Source organism: Pistacia vera, unplaced genomic scaffold (assembly GCF_008641045.1).
Source record: "Pistacia vera cultivar Batoury unplaced genomic scaffold, PisVer_v2 Contig598, whole genome shotgun sequence".
Taxonomy (NCBI): Eukaryota; Viridiplantae; Streptophyta; class Magnoliopsida; order Sapindales; family Anacardiaceae; genus Pistacia; species Pistacia vera.
In genome coordinates this window covers 113,154-122,260 of record NW_022196443.1, presented here as the reverse complement: position 1 = coordinate 122,260, position 9,107 = coordinate 113,154, and the positions used below count along the sequence as shown (strand labels likewise).

Sequence of the window (9,107 nt, the reverse complement as noted above, 5' to 3'; positions counted from 1 at the left end):
CTATAAAATATAGCATGTCAGAGATAATCTGATGAGACAAACAATACCTGATATAGGAGGAAAAAAAATAGAGGATTGAGGGACTCAGGTCAGGCTTTGAGCGTGAGGAGGGTGGTTTGGTTTATGGAAAGTGACAAGTGGCAAACCTGAGTGGTTGAGAGTTGAATCAGTTACAACAATAGAACAGAAGAATAAAAGGCAGCGGGAAGGACTGTGGAGCAGCAAATTTTGTAGAGGGAAGGGATTTGGGAGATGCTGCTCTCGAAGTCCAGTGGGTTCTTATTGTTGGCAGACTCATCCGGATGAGTGTTTTTTTTGATTAAGATTATTGCTTTATTTGAGTTGTAAAGAATTGTTATCTTAATAGAATTTACTTTGATCTGTCATTGAGTACAATTATCAAATCTGTCCAGCATTTTGTGTTCCATTGAGAGTAGTATATTTGGTTAGAATTGGTTGACTGAAAATTCTGGGTTGATAACCAGCAGAATTGAAATAATCTGGGAAGTGTCTGTGAGTTAAGCGTGAAGAGGTAGGCCATATCATAATCATCAGAATTGTGAGCAGCAGAGCCACCATATGTTGTGAAGAGGATCCCCCATAAGAGCTGGAGCTATGCTGCTATTAGGGTCAACTTTTGGCATGTCTGTCAAACCCATTGCATGAAGCTGGCGGCCCAAAGCAGCAAGCCCATAAGCATACTAGGCAACATCATGGTTGTCTTTTCTATTTTGTTGGCCAAAATCCGCACCTCTTTCTCAATTAATCGTAGAACTTAAATTCTCACCACTACTTGCAAGCCTTGCAAGGTCCCCTGAACTGGCACGCAACTCTCTTAGAGAAGCATCTCTGCAAGAAACAGACGCAAAAAGAAAAACAACGTTAGAATTTTGAAAATCATAATACGTGTCTTGTCTAGGCACCTAATAAAGTTCTACGCTGAGATAGAAAACCAAACACAACCTCAAAGAATAGGCCCCCAAAAACCATGTATTTCTGCACCTGTAACAGTCTACATAGCGTCTCCAGAATAGAGTGCCAATAACAGAAAATAAAAATGTTCATATATTTAAGCACCTGTAACTGTCAACATAGTGTCTCTATATAACACAGTGTCTCTATATATTTAACTCCGGTTTTGAAAAAAAAAAAAAAAAAAGAGAACTCCAAGAGTATATATAACCATCATGTTGTTTAAAGAGTAGAGTGCCAATAACAGAAAATGAATATGTCGTCCGCATACGATACCTACACTTAATCAACATGTCAATATTATCAAGTAGAAGTGAAAGAAAAAAGGAACGTGTATAGAATTTGTAATATTTTGTGAGGAAAGAAATAAAATTAATTTTATGGCTTCTATAAAATAATTGAAAAATGTTATCCTTACAAAGACCCATACAAAGAGGGTTACAAGATGACATTATCCAACAGAAAAAAATAAAGAAAAAACGAAAAAAGAGAGAGAGAGAGAAAGAGAAATCATGAAAATCAAGGGTGGGGATTGTCTTTGTATACCCCTTTTGCATGTGCCTTTGTAAAACTAATATTGCTCAAAAGAATTTAATGTATTCTCAAGAGGAAGTACTCAGTCAAAACTTCAAGAGTGCTAAGCTGCTTCTCCCAGGATTTTGAGAATACAACTTCTTTAAGAAAATTTTGCCCTTCCCAATCCATATTTACTTAGAAACTTCTTACTTAGAATTGTTTTCTCCATGGTTGTAGTCAGTCCATCTATAACTAATGTGAAAAGAAATGAGAAAAGCCATCTCCTCCCATTATTCCCCCTTTGTCTCCCATTTATAGATATACAAAAGCCATAATCCAACGTCCCCATTTGTAGTCAATCCATCTACAACTAATGTGAAAACAAATAAGAAAAGCCATCTACTCCTTATTCCCCCCTAGCCTCCCATTTATAGATATAGAAAAGCCATAATTCAACCTCCCCAGCTCCCCCTCACAAAGAACAAAGTCCATCAAACCCCAATCTAAATGCTAAGAAAACTTTTCAAAATCTATTTAACCACCATCCCTTCTAGCTTTTTCTTTCCTACATTACTCAACTTCATTGGCCACCAACGCAACATAAAAATATTTGTGTGCCCTTGGCAAAGGCTCATTGTGCAGTGGAGGCTTAGCACTTCTTTCTTTCAGTCTATTAGGCAATTGAAACAAGAATTAGTAGCCTATGATGGATTAAATACAACAACCACCCTAAAGTTTCACAAACTGAAAGCTAGACACTAACTTTAGGAGTATTATACAAAATCACCCTTAAAGTTTGAAAATTATTCAAAAACCACCCCTATTGACAGAATCTTTTAGTCTACCATTAACAAACTATGAAATATCACTTATACCCTTATTTTTATATCTTACTTAAAAACAATTAGATAAAAATCCCCAAAACACCCTACTAAAAATATCACAAACTTTGTGGTGTCTTTCATAATATCCAAAAAAAAAAAAATTTCTATTTTCCTCTCCCCCATCTTTTTCTCTTTTTTTCAAATTCCTAAATCCTTCCAAATGACAAATGGTGACAAGGCCAACGGTGTCCATGCCAATGGTGGACGAATTAGTAGTCCAGTGTGACTGCACACAAACTTAGTGACACCCCGTATGGTGCATCATGGTCTCATGTTGTTGCCTGCTATGGCCTCGTCACAACCTCAAGTTACTACAAGTGATGGCCATGTAACGACCTTAAGCTACAACCAACTTGGGCCGCATCGCGCATTATGCAGCAACTACCACCACCATTGCCCACATTTCAGACAACTAACACCAACGACTTTCAAAATTTTTTTTTTTTAATTTTTTTTTGTTGTCAGATTTTGATTTGGGCGTTTATACATGTGCTATGAAGTGGGTTTTTCTATGTTTTTGCCTATCATCTGGTGCCAAATAAAGAAAAGAGTTGCCTTTACTATCCAAGAAGTCAGGACTATGTTTATTCTGCCTTTGAAATCAATATTCTGCTTACATGCATGGAAAGGATTTTTTGGGAAAATTGCTTGAGGATGTGATAATCCGTAAATTATACAGTTCTATTTGATCTTTTTGTCGGATTTCAGGTACTTTCTAGTGCATTTTGACCTGAATTGGTGCTTAATTCTTTACTTTTCGTGTTTCAGGTTAAAATGGACTTTTTGAGCGAATAAAGACAAAATTGGATAGTTTTGACTCAGAATTGAGCGGATTTCAGAAGATAGGAGAGTTCCGGAGCAGGACAACGCTGATGAAGCTTGTTTCCAAGGTAGAGAGCCGAATATCGAAGAATCGAACGAAGAGGAAGCGAGTGGCAGTTCTGTAAATTTCAGAACTTTTGAACGAGCTTCGCCCGGCGAAGAAATTGTCTTCGCGCGGCGAAGTTAGGCAGAGACGATTGGAATTTTTCATTCTTCGCCGCGGCGACAGTCAAATTATTCAGTTTTGTAAACGCACAGTTTCGTGTGTGCGTGTTTTTGGCTGGGTTTGGACTAAGTATAAAAGAAAAACTTAACTTTTTGCGAAGAGAGCTTGCGCTGTTAGGTTTAGCCGTCTTTTACATTTTCCTTAGAGAAAAAGCTTGAGTTTTTCGGATTGTAAAAGGGAAGATTCAGATTTTGACTAGAAGATTCATCTTTTGGGGAGATTTCTTATCTTTCATCTCAGTTTCATTATGTTAACTTGTTTATTTCTATTTTTCGTTTTTTGTATTGTTAATTTGGCTATGAACTAATCTTCTATGGGTTAGGGTTTTGATTGTATTTGGGATTTGAAATGGGTTAAGTATTTGATTGTGTTATTTCCATGTGAATAAGCTTTGGTTGTGTGTTACTCTGGAATTAAATGCTGTATGTGATGAACATGATGAGATTGAGAAATAATTCATGTTAAGCTTCTTGGGTAATCACCATTTTAGTATTGGATGCTAGAGATAGATTCAAGAATTAATGAAATCAAATTAGGATTCTTGTGCTTAATGAATTTAGAATTATTAACCTTCAAATTGTTGGGTGCGGAATGTTAATAAGGATGAATAGGCAAACATAGCCCGAGAGGGTATGTTAACATATTAGTGAATCCGATTTACAACCATTGCGCATGAATGTGAAAATAGTGTAACTCTTCGGTTTAACCCATAAAAGTCCAAACGAAGTCAAAACCCTACCCGTTTTACTAGAATTGATATTCTATGTGTCGTTTTATTTTCTTAGTTAAGATTTAATTCTCTATTTACTTTCATTTTTGTTTTCTTTTTCATTACAAATTAATCCCACCAATCCAAAGAATTCGATTTCTTCAACTTGATAACGTAGGAAACTTAGTGCTTTGCTATAGTCCTCGTGGGAACGATATCCTACCCATCACTCTATTACTTTATGCGACTAGTGCACTTGCTATTCTTTGCATGTTTTAGTAAACACGCATCAGGATGGATAGAAGGTTTTGCAGGAAATAATAGGTAATGGGGAAAGATTTAAATACCAAAACTCTTAAAGAAGACTACAGATGTTCAAACTATTTATCAAAAGTATCTAAAAACTAGAGCACAATTTAATACCTTCCAGTTCGACTACGTTGGTTGGTTTTCCTCTTAACGATGCTTGGTTTACCACCATAGAAAAAACCAGTCAAGTCAAGTGCTTCACTTGCCGCGCCACCCAAAACAGATACAACATTGGCAGACTTGCTAGAAATCAGCAAAGAAAAACAAAGAAAGGAAAAAAAAAGGTTAGCTGACCTGAAATGCAGCTTCTTTCTTGTGTTAGATTGGATGATGATTACTTTGTGAGATTAAATACATGATTACCTCTTTGCAAATTATGGAAGTCCCAGTTTATAAATCGAACTTGTGTTAAGATACCCAACTGCATCTGCAAACTCACGCCTTAGCATCATTTCCCGCAGCCTTTTCTCAACGGTCTGCATTTTGATATGTAAATGAGCTCCAAAAAAGTATTTAAATGTGGAGAAATGATTTAATAAGTAACTAATATGTAAAGGCTGACAAAGAAAAAAGAGAAAATGTTACGTTACAATGTCTTTCCACATTTATGTGCTCTTAAAAACAACTATTCGGATGGGGGGAGAACCCTCATAGTGAAGTTGCGGTTAATGAAATAAATAAGAACTGGAACAAACAAAAATGAAGACATAATATAATTACAAAGAATATATGTCAAGCTTTCTTACCTTTCCTAAGGTTTGGCCCAATTTTAAAGTAGGGTTTTCTTTTTTTTTTCTTTTCAACAAAGACCTCCATATGAAGGTTTCTGGTGGTATTATACAATTGTGTGTATTGGCCGTTCTCATATATTTAATTGGGAAGAAATAAAAAGATTTTATCATGATGCTTGGATTAATGAGATAAGTCAAGCTTTCTTGCTAAGACTTCATTTATATCTTTGAAAACTGAAACCTACAACAACAAAGAAAGAGCACCTTATCTTGTTAAAATCCAGATTTCAAGCATCACTAAGTTCTATTTCTTTCCGATCATTATACAACAAATGCAGGTGGGAACAAGGGATGCACGAAAATCCTGAAGCAACTCAATCAATGCTTCCAAAAAAAAAAAAGAAAGAAAATAGGCAGGGGCTTATCGCAAGGGTAGATTGAAGTACTACTACAGAGATTGAATCATTCATGCAACCCAGCAAAAGGAATTAAGCTTCTGATAAGAGAAGGAGAAAAAATAACAAGATAGATATAAAAGAACTAATGAGATAGAGAGAAATTAGATATTTAGAAGAGGAACTAGCAAGAGATTCCAGGAAACAATACTCAATTATCAATCTCATTATTAATCATCAACTCTCTTATATTCCAACAAAAATAAGCCTTATTTATAGGCTAAAGAACCAAATCCAATTCTAATCCTAATACGGCAATGAACTGTGGAATATTCTAATCCTAATTAAGCAAAGAAACAATGAAATAAAAGACTGAAATAACTAAGACACTCAATCCTAAAATATAGAAAGATAAGGAACTAAATATCCCTTTGCATCCTATATGTTCTACATCAGCTTCCTTGTTGAGAAGGTTGGCTTGGTATTTAGGGGCTTCCAAGTTCTAGTTCATCCACATGAAAATGAGGTATTTGAGAAAATGGCAAATGTTGTGGAGAATTGGTTGTGGTAAATAGTCAAAACGAACCATTTCGTTCTATTTAAAGCAGAAATTAAGTAAGAGAATCTAGATTTATATCAGCATTCTATGACATTGAAGATATCTGGTTTAAATGGAAAGAGACAAGCTGATTGACAATGATATTAGCCACCATATATAAGGGTCTTAGTTGTTTTGCTATCTAGCCTTAGCTCTGATAGATTATTGAGAATAAAGAAAACTTCCCCATTCAAATTTTCTCTTCTCACTTCTCTAATTCCTCCCCTTGCTTTTTCTATTCCATGATCTTCATAGGTTTCTTATTTTCTTCCTCAAATTTTCTCTCCTGACTTCTGTTCCTCCCCTTTCTTTTTCTCTTTCACGATCCTCATATGTTCCCTATTGTAACGCCAGAGGGTTTATGTGGACAGTTTGTCCTTGGTATTAGGAAAATTTGTTAATTCTTGTGTAAAATCTCCTTTACATAATTCAACTATGCTTTGTTTCATAGCATATAACAAAAGATCATTTATAAAACAGAAAAGAAGCAATTACCACACAAGTAACCTACAATAGCAAGTCACAGAAAGCAATAAAAGTTCCTCTACTTTTTATATAACGGAACTGGAAAACTGTTGTCAGATGATTTCTTTAGGTTTTGGCCATTTTATTGGTGGTAATGAATTGGAAAACTTGACTACGAATGGCCATTCTCATAACTTTACTGTTTTTCACACCATGATCTGAAAAAGGAAAAAAAAAAGTAATGGCAAGAGGAGTGCATCACTATAAAATTAAAAATTAAAAAAAAAAAAAAGCAAAAAAATAAACTCAAGCAACTATTTCATTTCACGCATAAACATCCTGAAAAAGGTAAAACTTCTAGAAAATAAACAATTATTCATTTTCTCATACAACATATAGATAACCAGGCATGAGAACCAATTCTGGCTCTAAATTAAAAAGACGAATTCAACTAGTAAAGATCACAGTAGTCGAGAAAGGAGAAATAAGTAAAATAAAAAATAAAAAAATTCTTTTAAAGAATATATCCACGACTTTAAATTGCCTAGGTCCATAAAAATTCAATTAAAATTCATTTTAACCCAATCAATTATGGCCAAATAAATGAAAAATACACCAAGTGGAAAATACCTGAGTTCGATTTTCCAATGCGCCACATCTGATTGAATAGAAACATGAGGAAGATAATCAATTGGGTTCATCTATACTGTATATTGCATGACCGCATATACATCCAATTTGCCTTCGCTTGGTAACCAAAATCAAATAATATGACTCCAAAAACTTAATGCAACCTTTACAAAATGAACAAAAAAAACTCAATTATATACTGAAATGTACAGAAATAATAATATAATAGTAATAATATAAATAATAAGGTCTTTAACACCCCACCACCCCAAAAAAAAAAGACCTCTTGTTCCTGTCACTCCCAATTAAATTGAAGCAAGTTTTTGATTTCCTGAGGGGGAATAAACCACCGGATCCTCGTTGATATTTAGATCAGACGGCTCTGATCGATCAATTTTCAACACTCGAAAAAACCTCTTGTTCCTGTCACTCCCAATTAAATTGAAGTAAGTTTTTTATTTCCTGAGGGGAATATACCACCGGATCCTCGCTGATATTTAGATCAGACGGCTCTGATCGATCAATTTTCAACACTCGAAAAAACCTCTTGTTCCTGTCACTCCCAATTAAATAGAACCTCTGCTCGAAAACACCCAAACTCAATTCAGTTGAATAGCCCTTCGTTTATCAATTATTTGAAAATTACAGTTAAAAAAAAAAAACCCTCACCGCTCTGGTCTCCTAAAGCTTGAACTTCTCAAGGGAGTAGGAATTGGGGTCTATCTCGGGGTGGATTTTTGCGGAAGAGGAAGCATATGCAGGCAAATGAGATTTCGCCATTGAAATAAGCTTCATACTGATCTTGTCGGGTACAGATTTTGTTTATAGGATTCCAATTCCATGGTGGAGGGATTTCAACGGTCGGGTTAATTACATTTTGAAGTCCGGTCACACTTAATTACATTTTAAAGTTAGATCAAATTCCCTTTCCCACCCTAGGTTTGGAAAATCTATTTCCCATCCCTAATTTCGGAACAATCTGTTCCACCCAATTTTTAAATTTCAAATATTATGCTTAACCGTCAAAGCGTATATACATCTTCTTATGCAATATATACAAACTTGAATTAAAAAAAAAACTTAAATCAACCATAATCTCTCTCATTATTTTTTAAATTAGAAAATTAATCCAAAAACAGATGTTTAAAAAAAAAAAAATTTGAAAGTTTATATATTCTTTTTTGGTATCTATGAGTATTCGGCCAGACTAGTTTGCGCATACCTTTTAAGTAATACACTTAAAAGTCTCAAGCGAACCGTCAAACTATTTAGAGGTAATTATGAAAATTTAATATTGATGGTGTGAAAGTTTGATTTTGTATCATCCAAAAAACATTTTTATCATAAATAGAACACAAATTTAGAAGAGATAATGAGAAGACATTTCAAAATCTATTACTTTAACCGAAATTTTTTAAATGATTTTAATATATATATATAGATGATTTAATCGTTTCAAAATTAAAAGTCTACTTTACCCCTTTCCATGACTTACCAACTTAAAAAATATTTTTTTATATTCCTTCTTTTTATTAATCAAAAAATATATATATCTAAAATACCGGCATTTTTATTTTGTCTCAAACTAAAATTACTTAAAGGTTTTATAAAAGATCTAGTCTTTGTTTGTCTCATAATACAAATTTCTAACTGTTTGACTACAATAAAATTTGTCTTAAATAATTTTTTTTTTTTTTAATAATCGAGGTGTCCGGACTAATTTTCACGCATCTCAACTAATTTTCAGGATTTATTAAACACTTTATAATTTTTAAATAATTATTGCGGACTATCTAGTTATGTCCTTTTTTTTTAAATGGCTAGCTTTAATAAATTTTTAATGTCTTAAC

General features: G+C 34.0%; 1 long non-coding RNA gene across 2 annotated transcripts; it reads right to left on the bottom strand.

The window, feature by feature from the left end:
• Nucleotides 1-576: 576 nt before the first annotated feature.
• LOC116110121 lies at nucleotides 577-8,110 on the bottom strand. Of its 2 annotated transcripts, none has more exons than XR_004124848.1 (6): nucleotides 7,927-8,110; nucleotides 7,522-7,836; nucleotides 7,258-7,421; nucleotides 4,802-4,914; nucleotides 4,553-4,681; nucleotides 577-849 (listed from the first exon to the last, which is right to left on the bottom strand). It is a non-coding gene; the product is annotated as an uncharacterized LOC116110121 (long non-coding RNA). The 2 variants fall into 2 exon arrangements; XR_004124849.1 differs by having other exon boundaries at nucleotides 7,541-7,836.
• Nucleotides 8,111-9,107: the final 997 nt, after the last annotated feature.